This window comes from Rhinopithecus bieti, unplaced genomic scaffold (assembly GCF_001698545.2).
Source record: "Rhinopithecus bieti isolate Rb0 unplaced genomic scaffold, ASM169854v2 scaffold_56806, whole genome shotgun sequence".
Taxonomy (NCBI): domain Eukaryota; kingdom Metazoa; phylum Chordata; class Mammalia; order Primates; family Cercopithecidae; genus Rhinopithecus; species Rhinopithecus bieti.
Window position 1 is genome coordinate 1,246,174 of NW_016823424.1, and position 22,604 is coordinate 1,268,777.

At 47.6% G+C, this 22,604-nt stretch overlaps 1 pseudogene; it reads left to right on the forward strand.

The window, feature by feature from the left end:
* The first annotated feature begins 36 nt into the window (after positions 1-36).
* On the forward strand, positions 37-17,054 carry LOC108521545 (methyltransferase-like protein 7A; annotated as a pseudogene).
* The last annotated feature ends 5,550 nt before the right edge of the window (positions 17,055-22,604 follow it).

Genomic DNA, 22,604 nt, shown 5'->3' on the forward strand with positions numbered 1-22,604 from the left:
TCTGCTGTGCTCACACCCCCAGGCATATGCACGCGCATGTCTGAGCCTGCTTACACAGATGGGGGTCTGTGCGTGCATCCTAGGCGAGGGGGCAGCTGTGGTTACACAATGGCACACATTTGCAAGCCTGCCTGAGTGTGTGTGCTTCTATTAGCACTCAACTCTCCTCCCGCTCCCCCCACCATTTTCCTATTTGAAAGTCCTCAGCTCTCATTATATTTCTCCCATGAAGCCACCACCAAACAATTCCCAGCAGTTTCAAACCCAGTCAAGAGGGGTAAGCCTCTGGTGCTGGAACAGGGAATACCCGACAAAGCCTGAGTGCTAGCCTCACTTCCCAGTAGGGCCAATCATGCTTGCCACACCCTGTTCTCAGGCCTGGCTTCCGTCTGCCCTTAGCCCACTTCTAACCCCTCCCAATAAGCTGGCCAGATTCGTCACCTCAGACCAAGCCTTTGGGGGAGACGAGGGTGGGGATGGAATGTCCTTCCTGGTTGGCCATTTCAGTTAAAGCACAAGGACTTCCAGCAAGGCTAAAGAATGTCACCCCTTCTCAGTGATCTTAGTGGAGGCTCACCAGCCACCCTCCCTGTCTCCCCTCCCGGCCCTAGCCTTTGGTGTTGGGTCAGCTCAGGCCAGGGGCAGAGGGGTGCCCAAGGAGACCCGCTGTGCAATCGGCTGTGGGGCATGTATGTGTGTGTGAGGCGAGAGAGATTCCACCTGGAATTGTGCCTGGTTGTAGCTTGAAGAGCATACGGATTAGCTGGCCCTGTGATATTTGCATTCATAGGAATCTCACTGCCCTCCTTCCCCAACACCCAAGCAGGCAAAGAGACCAATTGTTTAATTTATACACACACACACACACTCCAACTTCCTTACCCCTCAGGGCTCATCTTCAACTCTGTTTTCACCACTGCCTCTCACACCAATGCCTGCCTTCCCACACCTCCCCCAACAAGTTCTGCCTCCGGCCCTCTCATCTGTCCCCACCTCCAGCCCCCTACAGGATCTGCAATCTGGAGGCTGTGCCCACCCAGGCCAGGAGTTCCTGCATTCGCTTCTCTCCTAAAACCTGGCTGGGAAATCTTTGTCAGGACACTGTTGCTGCCTTGAGGCCCTGAACATGTCACTGCCCTTCCCTGGGTCATGGATTTTTCACCCAAGATGAAATTCCTAGATTCCATACCTAGAGAAGGCTGGGGAGGACAACGGGAAGGAGAAAAGGTCTCTGGACTTTTCAGGTTCACATCTGGGGTTGAGGGTGGGTGACCACTTTGAGCAACATTTCCCCATTCCAGGGCCTGCCTGACATTCACCCCTTGGCCTCTCCTCCCCTCCCTGAAGCATTCCAGGCCATTCCAGCCCTGGCCAGTCTCCTCCTGCCTCTCCATTCACAGGCCAGCACTAGGAGCCCACTCGGTGCCAGGTGGAGCATGCAAACATCCCCTGAAGGGCTTCCCAAAGTGCTGCCAACCCAAGAGGCTGCAGATAAGATTCCTGCCCACAAGAGTTCACAGCTCAACCATCCATCCAGCTTCTGTCTCCACCCCACCCGGCCTTTGTTGGCCTCACCAAGACCACCTTAGGAAATCCTGGGCAGAATCGTGAGGTGAATTAATCCCACAGTCTTTCCTCGTTGGTCATCTGCCTGCCCCAAATGCAGGCTCCTGTCTCCATAGCACTCTGTCACACACACACACACACACACACACACACTGTCTTCCCACCACCCTCCTAGCTGTCCCACCTCACGCTCTAGAACCGAGCTATGAACTCAAAGCAGCCCCAGGTCATCCACATTACCTGGCTCTGCTAAACCTGCCCTAGACACCTCTGTGCCTGCGGCCCCTGCTACTCCTTTCCCAGAGAGGAGGCATTCTGTTTGGCTCCTTGCTGCATTTAGGGAACTATTACTCATTGTCTATCCCCTAAAAACATGTCCTCTGACTCATAAAGAAAAAAAACTAATTTTTTCATTATCTTGGAATTCAAATTGGAATGTGGTATATTTGTGAAAAAATAGAAACATCCTAAATGCCTGTCAATAGAGAAGCGATTAATGAATTGACTAATTCATTTAATCCAGTGAATTGACCATTCACTGGAATGCTGTTGGTTGAAAAGAAAATCCTTTATACACTGATTGAGTTTTTTTTTTTTTTTTTTTTGAGATGGAGTCTGGCTCTGTGGCCCAGGCTGGAGTGCGGTGGCCGGATCTCAGCTCACTGCAAGCTCCGCCTCCCGGGTTTACGCCATTCTCCTGCCTCAGCCTCCCAAGTAGCTGGGACTACAGGCGCCCGCCTCATCGCCCGGCTAGTTTTTTGTATTCTTTAGTAGAGATGGGGTTTCAGCGTATTAGCCAGGATGGTCTCGATCTCCTGACCTTGTGATCCGCCCGTCTCGGCCTCCCAAAGTGCTGGGATTACAGGCTTGAGCCACCACGCCCGGCCACTGATTGAGTTTTTAACCTTTATATATTGATTGCACAGATCACTGTGATTCTAAAAATCCTGTGGGCTCCTGCCATCCAGCTCCACCACTCCTGCCTCTCTCCCCTGAGGCTGATCCCTGCCAGCCCCACAGCCACCTCCTGACCTGACTCCCTTCATGCTCACTGTGGACTCTGGTACCCAGGTCCTGCTTCCTCTCCACCCTGAGCTCCCTCATTCTCAGTGCAAATGACCCACCCAGCATCTTACCCTTTGAATTTCTTGAGCTCCTCAATTCTTTCACTGCATGCTTTTTCTCTTGCCTACATCTGAGGTCACACTCAAGATCCTAAACTGCAGGACCATTGATAACAACTCTCACTGTCATTGATGGATTCCTCAGCTACACCAGCACCCCAGTACCCCAGTCCTGAAGTTGGCTGTTCCGTTTTCTCCCCACCTACCACCCTCCTTTCGCCTTTCTTTCCAGCTTGGGCTCCCTGACCATTACCCTCACGCTCTGACCCCTGACTCTTCAGTCCCCACCTGGATAAATCTCCAGCCCTATTCAGCCTAAACCTTGGAATCCTCTCCTCGAGCTCTAGCCTGCAGAGCATTAGTGGAGAAAGTCATATCCTCGAGATTGGGTGTGACCACCAATGCAGTCCCCAGCTCAGCGGCATCCACTTTGCCACTGGGCACTGCTCCCTGCCTTTGGTCAGCAGTGTCTCCTGGGCCTCCTGGTTGCTGGCCATTGACATCCTAGCATTTCCCATGTACCTGCTGAACTTTATGGGCTTGTAGAACTGGATGTGCAAAAATGGTTCCCCTACTTCTTGGCGAGGTTCACTGTGATGTACAAAAAACAGATGGCAAGCAAGAAGCGGGAGCTCTTTGGCAACCTGCAGGAGTTTGCGGGCCCCTCCGGGAAGCTCTCCCTGCTGGAGGTGGGCTGTGGCACGGGGGCCAACTTCAGGTTCTACCCACCTGGGTGCAGGGTGACCTGTATTGACCCCAACCCCAACTTTGAGAAGTTTTTGATCAAGAGTATTGCAGAGAACTGACACCTGCAGTTTGAGTGCTTTATGGTAGCTGCTGGGGAGAACATGCACCAGGTGGCCGATGGCTCTGTGGACATGCTGGTCTGCACCCTGGTGCTGTGCTCTGTGGAGAACCAGGAGCAGAGTCTCTGCAAGGTGTGCAGGGTGTTGAGAACGGTGAGTGGGTTGGGGAGGTGTGCTAAGCTGGATGGAGCATCAGGCTGCATCCGGACACCTGTGGGCTCAGGCACAGCTCACACTGAGGGCAACCTTCGACAAGTCATTTTACTCATTTGTTTATTCATTATTTATTCAACAGACATTTCGAGAGATTTTAAGAGTGCTGACTACGTGCAGCAACAGTTTTCCTGGAGTGGGAAAATTAGTCTCAGAGGGCTTAAGTGAGTTATGCAAAGACACATGGTTCACAAAAACGGCAGACACACAGCTAAACTGAGGCACCTTAATTTCTAGGCCAGAGACTTCACCATGCTGCTCCACTGGTGGCTTTCAACCTGGTGTCTTCTAAATCCCATCACAGAGTCCGGTTTTCTAAAAATGAGGATTACAAATCCCCTATAGTGCATGCCAGAACAGCTCCCTTTCCTAACAAATAAGAGCTTATAAGTACTCAGATATCCATCTTTATTGGCATCATATGTTATTCAGTTCTTATTCTGGGCCCTCACAAAATCACCTACATGCCATTCTCTAGCCCTTTTCCCTAGTAACAGTCATTAGTCATTGTTTCTGGGTAGTGGAGAAAGCATACAGGGAAAGAATGTAAGAAATGTAAGAAAGGCGTTTCGCCAGACATTGCTTATGGAACCACAGGATATATTTGAACACCATTTACTTTACAATGTTTCTTACTTCATTGATTATAATTATAAGGGCAATTAATCAACGCAGCCTCGTCATTAAGAAGAATTCAAAATTAAAGAACACTGGCCAGGTGTGATGGCTCATCCCTGTAATCCCAGCACTTCGGGAGGCCAAGGCAGGCAATTGCTTGAGCTCAGGAGTTCAAGACCAGCCCGGGCAACATGGCAAAACCCTGTATCTTCAAAATATATCCAAGAAGAAGGAGAAGGAGAAGGAGAAGAAGGGGGAGGGGGAGGAGGAGAGTAGCTGGGTGTGGTGGTGCGTGCCTGTAGTCCCAGTTACAGTTACATGGGAGGCTGAGGAGAGGGGATCTCTTGAGCCTAGAAGGCAGAAGTTGCAGTGAACCGAGATTGGGTCTCTGCACTCCAGCATGGAGACAGAGTGAGACCTATTACTAATAGGTCTTTCAAGTTATACTTGAACCCATATTTCACCATCATCATACCAAAAGCATAGAGTAATGTAATCGCCTCAATTTAGATCACACCTATAGCACCTTTTATTTCCCCATCCTCATCCCCACAATCCCTCTATCTCAAATCCTGGATTTGGTGGAAATAACCTATCATTTTAGTTTCAAACTATTCCAAGGGTTTTTCTTCCTTGTCTTCTCTTTCAAAAACTCTTTCTAATTTATAATAGTTTAAATCACTTTATTGTCATTCATTTATTTACTACACATTCCACTAGATTTATTGGTCTCCACTGTTTCTTGTGCTATTTGTCTTCCCCTATTGTGAGTTTTAAATTGTTTTGCTCACTTGATTTTCAAATTTAAGTTTCAATTGCCTGGACTACCTTCTTTGATAGTTTCCTTAGAAATGGTCAATGGGGATATATTTGTATATCCGAAAATGTCTGTCTTTGCCCCTCACACTTAAATAATATTTTGGCCAAGATTCTTAGATCTGAGAACTTTCCCCAGAAATTGTGAGTATTGTTCCATGGTCCTTGGTCTTCCCAAATTGCAGAAGATGCCTTCAGTGACCTTCTGATTCTCTTTCCTCTTCAGGTAAATGATTTTGTTCTTGGTTGTTTTTACATCTGGAATTTTTAAGGATTATTTTCTTTTGAAGTTCCTTTGAAGTTCAGAAATTTCACCAGCATATGATTAGGTATGTGTCTTGTTTTTGTTACTATTTCTAGGCACTCAAAGAATGCTTTTGAGCTCAATATTCAAGTCTTCTTTAGGTCAGAGAAGTTTTCTTGTCTTGTTTCTTTCTTTATTGGCTCTACTCCATTTGTTCCTTTCTCTTCTTCTGGAGCAAATATTATTCAGATACAAGATCTCCTAGCTTTAGCATCACTGCTCTTCTCACTCATTATTTCCATTTCTTTGTGCTTTTGTTTTGTGTTGCAACATAGTTTCTCCATTTGACCTTCTAGATGACCTCCCCCATGGCCCAGCAGTATTTATTCTTTTTACTTCTGCTGTTGAATTTTAAGTTTAAGATTTCTTTTTAATTGCCAAAACCTTATTCTTATTTCCATATCATTTCTTAGTAATATGCTGCTGGATGCCTATGGAGGTTATATTTGGTGCTGTAGATTGTTTTAAAGTTCTATTTTCTTGGCCGGGCACAGTGGCTCACGCCTGTAATCCCATCACTTTGGGAGGCCGAGGCGGGCAGATCACCTGAGATCAGGAGTTCGAGACCAGGCTGGCCAACTTGGTGAAACTCTGTCTCTACTAAAAATACAAAAAATGAGCTGGGCGGCCAGGCGCGGTGGTTCAAGCCTGTAATCCCAGCACTTTGGGAGGCCGAGACGGGCGGATCACGAGGTCAGGAGATCGAGACCATCCTGGCTAACACGGTGAAACCCCGTCTCTACTAAAACTACAAAAAACTAGCCGGGCGACGTGGCGGTGCCTGTAGTCCCAGCTACCCGGGAGGCTGAGGCAGGAGAATGGCGTGAACCCGGGAGGTGGAGCTTGCAGTGAGCTGAGATCCGGCCACAGCACTCCAGCCTGGGTGACAGAGCGAGATTCCATCTCAAAAAAAAAAAAAAAAAATGAGCTGGGCATGGTGGCACATGCCTGTACTCCCAGCTACTCTGGAGGCTGAGGCACAAGAACCACTTGAACGCAGCAGGCAGAGGTTGCAGTGAGCCAAGATCGCACCATCGCACTCCAGCCTGGGCAAAACAGTGAAACTCCATCTCAGAAAACAAAACAAACAAAAAAAGTTAGAAAACCATTATTATTATTATTTTAAAATATAACTATTAGACGTCTTAGTGGTAACAATTTCATATAGAATTTTCTGTTACTTTGTGGGTTGCCTGTTTCTTTACTGAGATTTAATTTACATACTAGACAATTCACCCATTTAAAGCGCACAATTAAAGTTTTTAGTATATTTACAGAGCTCTGCAACCATCAACACAAAAAAAAAAAAAAAAAAATGAGCTGGGCATGGTGGCACATGCCTGTACTCCCAGCTACTCTGGAGGCTGAGGCACAAGAACCACTTGAACGCAGCAGGCAGAGGTTGCAGTGAGCCAAGATCGCACCATCGCACTCCAGCCTGGGCAAAAACAGTGAAACTCCATCTCAGAAAACAAAAACAAACAAAAAAAGTTCTATTTTCTTTGTTCCGTTGTCCTCAGTAGTAGGCACCTGTTTGATTGTTGGTTCCCTCCTTCAAGCTGGCAGCACTCTGAAGAGTGAGGAGAGCCCCCAAATTTTCTTGCTGTTACAGGTATTAACGGATGACAACGCTCTTATCCCAGCTCAGGTAAACAAAGTGAGTCCCCCTCTATAGAGGGCAGCCAGTGTCAGTAGATTTTATGGCCAGGGCTGGACCCTTCTCTTGCTCTGAGAGAGTGGATCAACCCAGCTCAATAATTCAGAGGATCTTGGCTCTGCTAGACAAACAAGCTTCCCTCAAGGCCTTTGGGTCCAGGGTTCTAGGAACTCAAAGCTTCTGATGCAGCTGCTTTGGGCTCTAGCAAAAGACCAAACTTCCCCATCCACCATCATTTAACTGATTAGCTTTTTATACTATTGATGGATTATCCCAGCAGCACAATGAGGGAAGGAAAAAAAAAGTCACCCTTCTCCACTTCAGCCACCACTTTCCAATATGCTCCAGAGATAGATAAATGTTGATACAGATATATACATTTTTATCAAAGCTATACATGCTGGCCGGGCATGGTGGCTCATGCCTGTAATCCTAACACTTTAGGAGTCCAAGGCAGAAAGATCACTTGAGTCCAGGAGTTCAAGACCAGCCTGAGCAACATAGTGAGACCCTGTCTCTACAAAAAAAAAAAAAAACACACAAAAAAAAATTTTTTAAAAGCAAAGTGGCATGCACCTGTAGTCCTAGCTACTCAGAAGACTGAGGTGGGAGGATCGCTTGAACCCAGGAGACAAAGGCTCCAGTGAGCCATAATTGTACCTTTGCACTTCAGCCTGGATAACAGAGTGAGACCTTGTTTCAAAAACAAAACAAAAACAAATTTATACTTGTGTGATTTAAAGAAGCAAACCATTAGACTTATTATGAAAAATAACAGCTCTTACTTACACACAATGTCTGCTCCCCAATGGCAACCACATTCAAGTTTTGGCCTTCTATTTTAAATTTTATATCCATATCTCTAAATAACATATTTATACTGCTACTTCTCAACTTTTCAGGTTTGAGCATTAACTATTGACTTCTCACTCTGAAAAGTAAGAATTTACCTCTCTTTAACAACCATCCCAGGGCCACCATATTTCCCATCTCCCCTCCTCCTGATAGAATTATTTCATTAATTGATATTCAGAGCAAAGGGGTATAGTATACTTCATTTAGTTTTGGGACCATTCAATCAATATGCTTCCCTACTTTCGCTTTTCCCAGATTTAATGAATCATTCCAGAATCTCCCTCGTTGATAAATTGATAGAACATGTCAATGATTCTATCAATTTCATCATCTGGAGCCGTTTTTCCCAAAGTCTCTCCCCGTTCCCACCTGGACTGGGTGCTCTCTAGACCTGATGCACTGCTCTCACCTTGGTGCCTCCCATCACCATCATGAGGCTAGGATTTGTCTCTTGCTGGGGACTTTCTGTCTCCTACATTCTATCTCTTCCTTAGTTTACTTTCTAGTTTGGTAGCTTTCTGAGGTTTGTGAGGAAAATGTGTTGAGAAAGTACATGTCTGAACTTTTTTATTCTCAAGACTAATTCATAATTTTGGCAGCTGTGGAATTCTGAGTTGTAAAATGTTTGCCCTCACTAGTTTAAGGGTATCCATTGCCTTCTAGCCACCAGTATCGCTGCTGAAAAGTCTGAAACCATCTGATTCTAGATTTCTTATGTGAAATCTTCTCCCCCAAACCATATGTTTGTTGAATCTTCCCTGTCCCAGTGAAATGACTTGATCTTTTGGAGATTTAGTGGGCTATTGCATTAACAAGCTCATATCTTTCAGTTCTGGAAATTTGCTCAGGCTATTTCTTTGAGTTTTCTTCCTTTACATTCTTTCTGTTTTCTCTTTCTGGAACTCTCCTTATTCAGTGCTGGAACTAACTCCTGAACTGGGTCTCTGATTTTCTAATCTTTGCTCTCCTGTTTCCTAGCGCTTTGTCCTTTTTCTCTACTCTCTAGATTTCTTTCATATTCTCTTCAAAGCTTTTACTAAATTTTCATTTCTGCTATCATTGTTTTAACTTCCTAGGGCTCATCATGTTTTCTGACTACACCTTTTTTATTGCATTCTACTCTTGTTTCCAGGATGAAATATCTTCTTTTTCTCTCTGAGGATATTAACAGAAGAGAGAATATTGGTATTAATTAATATCAATTATTTTATTTATTTTACTTTATTTAAATAAAATTTTAATACATATTAATTTTAAAATAATATTTTCTTTTAATATTTCCATCTTTCCTTTAGTCTCTGCTCCTAATGTTTTATTTTTTTATTTTTTGGATTGTTGTTGTTGTTGTTTGTGATCTGAGTTCCAATTTTTGTGTGAGAGGCTCTTCTCCAATGACTAGTGACCCATGGATGATTCACATTTCAAGGGGTGTCACTAAAGCATGAATGAGGCATGTCCACCTCGACGAACTAGTTAAACTGTTCACATGGAGAAGTCACAATGCCAGTGTTTTGGGGTTTTTCCTTTCCAGCTGGTCATGCACAGAAAAGAATCTTCCAAATCGCTGCCTGGAATGTGCAAGCTTGGCTTCCAGCATTCTGGAAACAAAATGAGAAAAGAGGACAGAGGGGTCTCAGCATTCAGTTGTAAACCTTCACTTACTCTTATCTTTTTAGTAGGTATCTATACCCTAAATAGGACGTACCATACCTTGTTACAAAGACCCTCTATCTAGCCATCTCCAGAGAATAAACCTCTGCTGAAGTGAGGAGGGACAGAATTTGGCTATTCTGAGTGGGGTAGGGGATCCCAAGTTCGAATGGCTTATTAAACAGACTTCAACCAAACCTCAAAGATTTTTTAAAATCAACTTTATTGATTTAAAGTTGATTTAAAATCAACTTTACAATTTCCTCATGTCTCTGTGTACACTGTTAAATAAAACAAAATAACGCATGTGGTTACCACAAGGGCCTCAGCAACTCGGGGGCTCAAGGCCTGTCCTTTACCAGTCAGGTTCAATGAGGAGACAATACCCACACTAGTTATTTGAACAGAGTAAAGAATTATTAACTAAGGCTGGCACGATGGCTCACATCTCTAATCCCAGCACTTTGGGAGGCAGAGGCAGGTGGATCACTTGAGCCCAGGAGTTTGAGACCAGCCCAGGCAACACTGCAAAACTCCATCTTTACAAAAATTGTAAAAACTTGTCAGGTGTGGCAGCGTACATCTATAATTCCAGCTACTCAGAAGACAGAGTCAGAAGGATGGCTTGAGCCCAGAGGTTGCAGTGAACTAAGATCATGCCACTGCACTCCAGCCTTGGTGACAGAGTGAGACCCTGTCTCAAAAAATAAATACATAAATAGAATTAGTAACTAGGTTTAGAGTTGTTGACTGGGTAAGTGAAAGAGTAACTAGCTATAAAATATCACAGAACTAGCAGAAGTAGCTACCATAGCTAGGGCTGAGGTGACAGAGGGAAGAAGTTAGAGGTTCCGAAAACTTGGAAACTTAGAGGAGGAGCCCCTGAAACTCAGACTTTTAAGGAGGAAGCCCTGCTTGGCAGGTGCTAAAAGCAAGGCCCTGTGGGCCTGGGACCCAGAGCCCTGAGACAGGGGTAGTACAGTATCCGTACCAGACTGGCTGGTGCTGGCATCTCTGAGTAGGAGGGCACAATGAGGCTGATTCTCCAAGTGTAGGGAAAACTGCCAACCGGACGGCAGGGTGAAGACACACTGCTCACAAGCACAGCAAACAAACGGGACGCCCGCAGAAAGCAACGCCTTGAGTCTCCCTCTGGCGCCCCCTATCTGCACATCCCAGGCAGGAGCCAGTTGACAAGGCATACGTGAGCCACAGAGTCCGCTCCAGCACCCCAAAGCTGAGAGTCTGAGTGTGGGTTTGGAGCAAAGAGACAGTAACTTAGTAACTGTCACACTCATCAGCCGGCAATGCCACCTACTCTGCATCACATTTTCCCTGAGCTGATGAGACCTACCCTTTTTTTGGCATTTGCACCCGTATCACCAAGGCTTCTCCAGCACAGCCCCTGAAACCATCAGCTGAGTGAGTCATGGGTTAAAGTAATCGAAACGCCCTGGTTTTGGCTTTCTGAGTGAGTCGTATACTACAAACACCTCTGTATCTTCCATTCCTACCATCATTCCTGGTATACAGCAGGTACCCTTTAAATGTTTCTTGAATAAAGCCAAGCCTGTATTCAACCATGTGCCAATTAAACCAAGATACTGTGCCTAAAAAAGCATCAACTATTTTTTAAAATAATAATATGCTATTACGGTTTAAGTCTGGCATTCAAATGAGGGCAACCCTTTAGAAAAACAGTTTGGTTAAGAGCCGTATCCATGAAGATGTTAATCATGGTATTATTTATAGAGTGACAGAAAGTAGCTCATGTGTTCTACAACAGAGGCGTGGTTAAGTTGTGAAATCATCTCTCATTAGCATAATATGTCTGCATGTAAAATCAGAGCTATGGGAATAGTGTTGTACTATCAAAAAAGTACTTATGCTTGGGGAGGCTGGATACCACAATGGGTAGAGCAGAGATTTCAGAGTCAAAGATATCCAGGTTCCAATCCTAGCTCTATTGCTTATCCAAAGTGCAACTGAGACTCCCGGAGCCTTGGTTTCTTTATCTGTAGTGTCAGGAAAATGCCTACTTCCCAGGATTATGTTAAGGATTTAATGAGAAAGAGAAAACAATTTATACAGATCTTGGTGCATGCCAGGTATTTTGTAAGTAATAAATGTTTTTATTGTCTTAAGTAAACATGCAGAATGGAAAGAGGTAGCAACATTACACTTACAATTATGCTTAAAAGAAAAACAGGTGCACTGGAGGAAAAAACTAAAAGGAAATGCATTTAAATACTAAACAATGGTTGTACTGAGGGCTGGAATTATGATTGACTCCCTTTCTCTGTTTTCCAAATTATGTCATAATCCAATATATATATATTGGGTCTCTGCCCCCAGCACCTGACACAGAGCTCCTAAACCCTTGTAATAACCTGAGTGACAGGGGTGCTAGCAACATCTTTTGTTCTAATATTTAGTCTTCAACCCCTGTTCCTGACACAGAGCTCCTAATTTCCTGGACAGTAGGAGTGGAGTTTTTGTTCTAATGAACTGACTGCCAGTGGGCTCCTGGATAGCATCAGGATAGGGGCTGGTCATAAGAAAGGTCAATGTCTGATTAGAAGCTTGGAACTTTCGGCCCCCTCCCCTATGCTCTGGGGAGGAGAGTGAGGCTAAAGATTGAGCAATAATCGTTAATGCTTATGCGATGAAGCGTCCATAAAAATCCCTAAACTATGAGGTAGGAGAGCTTTCAGGTTGGAGAATGCATCCACTTGCCAGGACAGTGGTGCATCGCAGCTCCACGGGGACAGAAGCTCCTGCACTCAGGACACGTCCAGACCTTGTCCTATTTCCTCTTCATCTGGCTATTCATGTCTATCTTCTATAATCTCCTCTGTGATAAACCAGTAAATCTAAAGAAAGTGTTTCTGAGTTCTGTGAGCCATTAGAGTAAATTATTGAACCTAAGGAGGGGGTTGTGGGAACCCTGGATTTGTAGCCAAACTAGACAGAGGTGTGGGCACCCAGTACTTGCGATTGGCATCTGAAATGGGGGCAGTCTTGTGGGACTGAGACTTTAACCTGCAGGCTCTCCCCTACCCTGGGTAGTTAGTGTTCAAACTAAATTAAATTGTAGGACACCCAGTTGGTGTCTGCAGAGAACTGGAGAATTGTGTAGAAAATGCACACATTTGCTGTCAGAAGTGTTGTGCATAGAGAAATGGTTTTCCTTTGCAGACGTTATTCATGAAACTTGGTACTTTAATAATGGCAAAACAGGCCGGGCACGGTGGCTCATGCCTATAATCCCAGCTCTTTGGGAGGCTGAGGCAGGCGGATCACTTGAGCTCAGGAGTTTGAGACTGGCTTGGAGGAACATAGCAAAACCCAGTCTCCACAGAAAAAAAATAAATAAATAACAGGGCATGGTGGCATGAGCTTGTGGTCCCAGCTACTAGGAGGCTAAGACAGGAGAATCGTTTGAGCTTGGGAGGCAGAGGTTGCAGTGAGCCGAGATCATGCCACTGCACTCCAGCCTGGGTGATAGAAGTGAAACCTTGTCTCAAAAAAAAATGGCAAAATGTATCATTTTTAAGAAAAAGTTATGAGCAAAACATTCCAAAGATCAGGAAAAGTCATGATTCATTGGTCCACAAAAAGTCCAAAGAGCTGCCTGCCTGCCTGAATAATTTAGTCCCAAAGCTGTTAGATGGGGCCGGGAAGGCAGGCATTGTGCCAGGGCAGCAGCGGGGAGGTTTTTTGTCCCAGTACAGACAAGGGCACTTGTGCCGGCAGTGGTGCCTACACAGAGAGACTGATTATACACACAGGTATGATGGAAGACACTCTTCTCACTAAAGGAGAAAGGATTTATAAGTATGGTAAGGGAGGAACTGCATGAACCATGTGATCATGGGTTTGGTATCGGAGATTTCAGTGTGGCTCAAGGCCTTCAAGACAGACAGGCAGATGGATAGATGGATGGATGGATGGATGGATGGATGGATGGATGGATGGATAGATAGATAGATAAAATATATACAGATTTAAATTGTGTAGATGCATATTTACATAAACACATATACAGATATGTACATATATTTGCTAACTCCACTGATGATCTTATTTCCTATAGAATATTGTTTATTCAACCAATAGATTATATTTTTCATTAAAGGTCTCATTATTTCCATGTTGCTCACCACCCAAACAAGGCTTAGAGTTGCTGGTTTCAAATATTAGAGCTTAAAGGAAACATCCTTCCCCTGACTCCAGTCCAAGAATCACTGACAAACGGACCAACTCTCGAAAGCAATGAGGAGAGCTAGTGCCCGGATCTCAGTTTCCATATCCCATTCTCCACCAAGAGAAACGACTATTCCTTGGAAAAATGGCCAGTACCACGGGTGGGACAGGGAAAGCACAAGATGAGCCAGGAACACCTTGTTTTAGAAAGCAAGGAAGTGCCTAAAGAATGGAGGGGGTATCGCAAAAGGACACAGAAGCCTGCTGAAGGGGTGACCCCTTGGCCAAGCAGGGAGATTTTCAGCACCAAAATAAGTAATGAAGCCAGGTGCTGTCATCCCAGCACTTTGGGATACCAAGGCAGGAAGATCACTTGAGGCCAAGAGTTCAAGGCCAACCTGGGCAACATAACAAGAGCCTGTCTTTAAAAAAAAAAAAATGAGCCTGGCATGGTGGTGCACACCTGAAGTCCCAGGTACTTGGGAGGCTGAGACAGGAGGATTGCTTGGACCCAAGAGTTCGAGGTTACAGTGAGTTATGATCATACCGCTGTACCCCAGCCTGGGTGACAGAGCAAGACCCTATCTCAAAAATAAATTAACAAAAATAAATTAAAATTAATAAAATAAAACCAAAATAAATCATGAGTAAAATAGGAATCCCTGAGTCTCTACTAATATAAATAAAAATATGAATAAATAAATGTAGAGAAGAGAAAGAGCTTTTTCTTTTTCTGTACAGAAGATGCCAACTGATAAATGCAGAAGTAATAGTGGACTTGGCAACTATCACAGTAATAATTAGGCCAAGAAACATCAATGATGCTAACACCAGTGGGAGGAAGTTTGATGAAGATCAAGATACTTACATAGTCTCAAAGGATCTCTCCATAAAGTGCTTTTTAATTACAAAGAGGAAAAACGTAAGTTACCTTGGAGAAGCCTGGCAGACACCATCTTAATCAAGTGATCAAAGTTAACATCACCGGTAATGGAACAAATTAAGATGGTGCAGGGCCTGACCGGATGCTGTAGGAAGAACACAGCATGGCTTCTGTGATTTTCCTACCAGAAATGCAGAATCAGAATCTATTCATGAAGAAACATCACGCAAACCCCAACTGAGGGACGTTTTACAAAACTCAAGTGCCAAGGTCATGGAAATCAAGACGCAGGAACTATTTCAGATTCGAGAACGCTAACCAGACATGACAGTCGCACGCAACCATGCCTGACTCTGAACTGGAACCTTTTGCTCTAAAGGACCTCACCGGGACAACTGGGAAAAACAAATGGGGTCTGAGGACTTGATGGCAGTAACGTATTGAGATGAAATCCCTGGTGTTAATGGCTGTGTTGTGGTTATGTGAGAATGAGAATGTCCTTGTTTGAGGAAATACACATTAAACTATTCAGGAGTGAGGGGTCATCAGGCCAGCAACTTACTCTCAAATGATACAGAAAAAAAAAAAAAGTTATTTGTACTATTCTTGCAACTTTTCATAAGTTAAAATTATTTCAAAGGGGAAGAAAAGTCCCAAAACTTCATTCTGGCTGTGGTCGAAAGCTCTGAGTCTTTCTTTATCTCACTAAAGGCAAAGGTTGCAGTCAGTTCAGGTGCCCAAACCTGTTCATCCTGACTGTCTTGGGGCAGCCTGCCAGGCGTGGGCAGACAAACACCTCCCTGTGCAGGGGTTCAGGCCTGAGGCTGGCCAGGGAGGGCTGGATGCTGGCTGTGGGCCAAGGCTCCAGTGAGGAACCTCAGCAGTAAGCACTCCAGGAGGAGGTCGGTCGCCTGTGGCCTCTGGGGCTTGGGATAGGAAGTGAAGCAAACCTGGACTTTTCCTACCCTCTACTGGGACCAAGACCTTCCCATCAGGCCCTGAAGGCTCAGAGAAGGAGGAGACTGGGGAAGGGAGGAGGGGAGAGGAAGAGAGGAGTGCCTTTGCTCTGGTATTGTCACATTATATATATATATAATGTGTGTGTGTGTGTGTGTGTGTGTGTGTGTATATATATATGTGTATATATGGCCCTCTATGCCATTTCCCCTTCACTGTTTCCCCAGCAGGGGTGGCAGGGGCCTGGCTGGTGCAGTTGCCAGTGGAACCAGGAGAAGACTGCCTTAGGAACCAGTGTTCAGTGGCCTGTCACTAAGAGTTTCTGAGGTTTGTTTTTCCCACAGCAAAGCTGCTGCTTCACTTTTTGCATATTTTAACAGGTTTGATGTTTTCCCTGGGATAGTCCTACAGATTTCAAAAATGGAAAAGCAGTAAGCGTTTGCTGATGCATATCTTCTCCATGCAACTGTGAGCTGCTAAAGGCAAACACTGTGCAAACTCGCTTTTCTGTCCACTCCCTCCCAGTGCCTAATAAGGGTCGGTCCACAGCAGGTGCTCAATGAATGCTTTGTTTCTCTGTCCAGGGGTGTGTGTGTGTGTGTGTGTGTGTGTGTGTGTGTGTGTGTGTTCCCACACTGCCTTTTTCTGCATATCTGGGAAGCAAAGAGATAAGTCCCATCACCACTTCCCTCCATGTTTCAGCCTGCAAAGGCTCTCTCTGAGGCACCTAATTCCTAAATAAGGTCGTTAATGTGTTTGACTGTTTAAAGTGGCGTACTTTGCTCCTGAGAGATGGATAAGCCATCGTTATCTGCCATAAGAAACAAGAGAGACAATGGCTCCTAGAGATAAGGAGCCGGGCACTGGGCATATGCCTAGTATGGCTAAAACATTGACTTTTGCACAGCGCAGAGAAGCTTGTCCCTACCCCACCCCACTCATGAGCACTGTCCATTGTACTGAACGGTCACAGTTTACAGCAACAGCGGATGATGGACCCCTGCTCAAGAGTCAGAGGTGTAGGAAAGAGGGTTAAAAGAGGAATTTCCACTCCTCAGATGTTCTCCAAAGCCTGGTGGAAAGCGCATCTGGGTCCTCACTGGTGACTGCTAAGATCTAGATAAAGAACAGAGGCTCTCAGGAAATCAGAGATGGGCTCTGGGCTGGCAAGCTAGATTCAGGAGCTCTCATGGAGGTGATGGAGGTCCCCAGTTGATGGAGGTTCTGTCCCCAGAAGTAGCAGCAAAAGCAGCTGTGAAGGCAATGCCTTTGGGGGCTTGCTGGCCCTTTTCAGGCTGTGCTGTCTGAAAAGCATCTACGCATCGTACAGCCCACGTCAACGACATTTCGGCCCACAGAGCCAGAATGCTTCATTCAGCCCCAGGGCCTTATCTTCTGAGATCCAGTTACTAGTATCATGATAAGGTGGCAGCCAGACGCCTGTCTGATCCTGTCTGGGTCCGGCATCTGACCCCAGCGTGACCTCCCTCCTCTCCCACCTGGGCCTGACTCACGCTTCCAGAACAGGAACTCGAGGATCTCTGCTGCCCAGCCAGAGCTGACTCGTGGCTGGTCCAGGGGTTGCTCTGGAAGGGGCTCAGGGCAGCTGTCCGCTCTCAGGGAGGAGACACCTGTCATTTCCTAAGCACCTACCATGTGCCGGGCACCAAGCGCACCTCTGAATTTCTTTGGTATAATTAACTTGTAGGGGATTTCTGATCTTTCCTAGAAAGGAGAAAAGTGAGGATCAGGCAGAAGCGAATTCAAAGGCCAATCTCATAGCACTGAGCACAGCCATCCACTCACCCTCAGTGCACTCTCTGGGGCCAGCCAGCACCACCCCTGGGAACCGCAGTTTCTTTTTTAAATAAAAAAAATAAAATAAAGATTGGGCAAGGCGCGGTGGCTCACACCTGTAATCCCAGCACTTTGGGAAGCTGAGGCAGGTGGATCACTTGAGATCAGGAGTTGTAGACTAGCCTGGCCAACATGGTGAAACCCCACTCCTACTAAAAAATACAAAAAATCAGCTGGGTGTGGTGGCACAATCCCATAATCCCAGCTACTTGGGAGCTGAGGCATGAGAATCACTTGAACCCAGGAGGCAGAGGTTGCAGTGGGCCGAGATCGTGCCACTGCACTCCAGCCTCAGTGACAGAGTGAGACTCTGTCTCAAAAAACAAAAGTGTAGAAACAGGGTCTCACTATGTTGCCAAGGCTGGTCTCCAACTCCTGAACTCAAGCAATCTTCCTGCCTCAGCTTCCCAAAGCTCTGAGATTACAGATGTGAGCTACCTCACCCAGCCTCACTGTTTCTTCATTCATTCCTCCAACCCACATTTTTCAAGGGCTTTCTCCCTTCTGCTTCGTGGCCAGTCGATCCCAGAGGGCAGACTTCGGGAGGCCCACTAGCTCTCCTGAAGGAGCCAGGCTTGGCTGGGAAAGGGGGCACTCGGACCCCAAGTCCACCAAGGCAGAAACAGGTATCCCTACTCTCTGCAACCCTCTCTGAGCCAGGGGGTGGGGCTAGTGTGGCCTCGGTGGCTGCAGAGGGTCTGTGGCCTGGACTGCAGCATGGTCCTGGCAGCACACTCCTGCACCCAGCAGGTGCTTCAGGAGGCATCCTTGCTATCCCCTGGCATCAGCCCTACAGTGGGTGAGCAGGTGAGGTGGCAGTGGCAATGAGATCACCTCTCATTCCTATGGTTTCAGGTGCCTGGCTGATGTCAGGCCTGAGTGAGGTGGCAGCGGGGGGCAGGAGGTCACTGTGTCTGGGGCCTGAATGGGGGCTGAGGCTTTTCCTTAAAAGCTCATAAATTACTAAATATGTCCCCTTTCAGCACAGCCACAACCTGGGCCTGGGAGGATGCATCTCCTCATGTAGACACAGACAGCTTCCCTCAGGCCCTGCTCACTGCTCACACGTGCCTTTAGGGCACCACAGACCTTTTGGGGGCGAGGGTGGTCTCATATCCCTCACACGTGCAGTGAATACACGTGTGCACATAACTCACACAGGCAGATAGTCTTTCTGGGGCACACAGGTGCATGCTACAAGCAGCCTTGTGCAAGTGCCCACAGCCCCCTCCCACCTCACACATGTCCACGTGGCTTCATGCTATTCCCATGCTCACTGGTGTCCCCAGGCACAGACAAGCACACACTTGGCAGGGCACTTAAGCTTCTCCAAGTATGCAGGAAAACACATGACTTTGTGCTATTGCACATGCTCCCAAATGTACACACTCACAAATATGCAAAGTCTGCAGGAGCCTGAATTCCATCACACACCTGCACACCCATGTGCACTCAGCACTCACACATACACCACAGTTCCCAGGGGTGGTGCGCACTCAAGGCAGGAAGTTATTTGTTTGGTTACCGCACTCAAATTCATGCAACACCCCAGAACCACCACGTAGCTGAGCATGAACACAGACTATGCCTAAGTGTCACGAGAGCGTTCACGATGCTCATGCGGCCCATCCAGTAGTACTATACAGAGTGGGATTGCATTCAGACATCAGGAGGGTGAGATGTCACAGCAGGCAGTGAACTGCGATGCTGCAATCCCCAGTCTCACCTCTGGGAGCCACTGTCGGGTCTGCAGCCAAGCCCTGGGTTTGGAAGGGCAGGAGCCTGCCTGAGGCACAATCCCACTGGCCTGAGCCAACAGGCGGCACAGCTCAGGCTGGACCCAGCCAGCCTCAAGGAGGGAAGAGAGGGGCATCGTGGTAGCACTGGACTCCCTGCAGGGTATGGGATGAACTCTGCTCCTCAGATGGGCAGGGGCTGCAAGAAGAAAGAATGGGCAGCTTGAACTCAGGGAGGTGGGTCTGTGGTGGGGTAAGTGGATGGAATAGAACCGGAGGGTGGAGGACGAGATGGGAAATGGAAGGGCAGGGGGTTAAGGAAGAAATAAAGGAGACAGAGGGAAGGACTGTGGGGAGGGAGACGAAAAGGTTGAGGACAGGAGGGGAGTGAGAGAGAAGAGAAGAAGAGAAGAAAAAGTGAGGAGAGAAGAGGGGCCAGGTGCAAACAGAGCAGTTCAGGGGTGTGAGGTAGGAGGTAGAGGGATGGGCATGTCCTGCACCACCAGCCACCTAGCCTCCCTGTCCTGCCAGCTCCATCCCCCGTCAGGAAAGACAGGCCAAGGCTCTGCTGCACTGTGCCCCTTCCCTTCTCCAGACCCAGGATCTTAGCATCCCTGGGTTTTGACATCCAAAAGGCAGGGCTCAACTTACCCCACATGGAAGGCAGTGACTCACATAGATGAGCCTGCTAGAGCACCTTTTCCAGGAGCAGAGATCCACCAGGGCAGACGGGGGCTGCTTTCCCCTCTCCTGGCGCTGGCTGGAACACCCTCCTCTTACCCCAACTCACAGTGATCCCCAGAGGGGGAGGCAATGGGGTGGTGCACTCTCCTCTAGCACCTGCCACCTGCCTAACACCCACATGGGGACAGCTTCCAGCCAGATGCAAGTGGCAGACAAATGTATCCCAGGAGAGCAGGTGGGGGAGGCTGAGACTGGGGAATGGGCACCCCTCATCTCCCACAGGCTCAGCGGCTCCCTCAGGACATGGAGAAAGCTGGGAACCCTGAGACAGAACTGGAAGTTCTTGTTGCCTAAATCTCTCCTGGCCTGCTGCACATGGAACCCATTTCTTCCCATTCAAGGCTCTGCAGAGGCAGAAGATGAACAGTAAAATGCAAAGATCTGGTGACCTTCAGAGCTGGGTGAGTCCTGGGGTCCTCACCCCATTATGCCTAAACTACTACCCTGTATTCCCTGTCCTCCCAGCCCTAAGGGCTCTGGTCCCACTATGCAGGAGTGGCTCAAAAGCCCACTGAGCTGCAAGGGTCTGAGAGCCCCCCATGTCACAGAGGAGGGGAGGCGGCCTTAGACCTGGGATCTTGTTTGCAGCTCTTTATCATGGACACTCTCCTAGAACTCCCCAGTCCCTCCACCTCCTCCTGAAGTACTCCAAGAGCTGGTCAACACCGAGAGCCCACCTCAGGCTGTGGCATGGCTCTTCGGGGGGCCTGGTGGGTCATGGGCTTACCTCTCCCAGTTCCTGTGTCCCGTAACTCAGGGCCCAGATGCAGACACTGTGACTGTTCACTAATCAGATAAATAAGTGTGTAGGAGAAAGGCCTTGCCTGCTCTATTCTTCAGATGAGAACACAGGCTCTGCGAGGCTGCAAGTCTTTCTGAGGGCCAGTGGAGCAGACCACCCTGGGAGGCCTAAAGGAAGTGCTGGCGGAGCTGAAGCCGCAGTTCTCCTGCCTGGTCTTCCAGTCCAGCCTTCCACCTCACCCTTCCCCCTCCCTCAGCCCTGCCCTGGGCTCCAAACCCTGACCTGATGGAGTCTCACCTGGGCAGGCCCACCTCAGACTGCCTGCTGCAGACCCACACACCCCATCCCCTTCTCCCTCCACAGGAGCATGCCCCCGCCATCACTCCCCTGCTCCATGAAACCCAAAGGCAGACCCCCCGCAATCCTCCCCATTCCCATAGCATTGCAGCCCCTGCATCTGACCACATCCCTCTCTGCTTAAAACTCTTCAACAGCTCCCAGCTTCCCCTGGGACAGAAAGCTCACTCCTCATGTCGGCATTCAAGAGCCCCGCGTACTTTTCTAGCTTCATCTCCAGCCACCGTCACCCCCCACCACCACCTCCACCTGACCATCTTAACACCCTGGTCTGCTCTCCAAACACACAACCGCTTGCATGTCCCTGGTTCAGCCTGCAGGGCCAGCTATGTCTCACCCCCACAAAACTTCACATGGCCATTCTAGAGAGGCCAAGTGCACCCCTCAGAGCTCCTGTAGCCCCCAGGCTTCCTCCCTTCCTGGTGCGTATCCTCTGTGTGCTTGTCTGAACCCCCTCTAAACTGTAACCTCTCTGCAGGCAGGGGCCCAGCCAACCTTGCCAAATGATTACCCTCTGCACCCAGCACACCCCTGAACACCTGAAATACTGTCTAATATTAGGCTCTAATTATTTCATTGATAGTGTAGTCTGGTTCCCCGCTCCATCCGCTTGAACCGAGGAGACACTCAGTCGGGGCTGGGGGAAGCTGTCAAGTTCCCCTCAGCTTTCACCTCTGTGCTCTCTCTCTGGGGGATGGGCCTGCCCCCACCATGGGGTTCCCCAGCAGCGGTAGGCCCACCGCAGTGCCTGAGGCCCCAGGGACTATCCCTGGGAGAATTGGCTTAACATCTTGTCAACACCAACCTCCCCAAGCTCCTTAATCACTTCAGACATTGCACAACCGATGGGTGATCAATAGGACCTGAGACCTTCCCCATCCCCTCTCCACCTGCCTACAGGTCCCTGGGGCCTCTGCAGAACCACCCAGAAGCCCCAAAGTGTGACATCACCCGTTCAACAGTCTTTCCCACTCCCATCACTTCCTGAAACAGCCAGAGCAAGAAGATGATGCATGTGAGCCCTGCCCTTGGGAAGCGGCCAGGTTGGGAAACGAGGAATGAGCCTGACACCCAGGGCCCAGAGAGACCCAGGACAGAGGCAGGCCAGGAGGCAGACGCGTGCTGCTGGGTGATGACGACAGCACCAGTAATCACGACTACTCCTTATTAAGTACTTACTAAGTGCAAGACTCCAAGCTAAGCAATTAATAGATCTTTTCTTGTTTAATCCTTACCATAATTCCATAGGGTGAGTATAATCCTTAATTTATAGTTTGAAAAAGGAGGCTCAGAGAGATCTAGCAATGTGTGCAGCATCACACAGCTAGTCAGTGGTAGAGCTGGAATTTCAATCCAGATCTGCCAGCTCCAAAGCCAGTGCCCTTTCTACCCCACTTCAAGCTCTAGGTAGGGGTTTGTTACTTCCCTTACAAAAAGCCTCATGGGAGCCCCATTACCAATAACATAAGCTCCCCACAGCTGAGACTCCCCCGGGTGACCCCTGCCTGCCTTC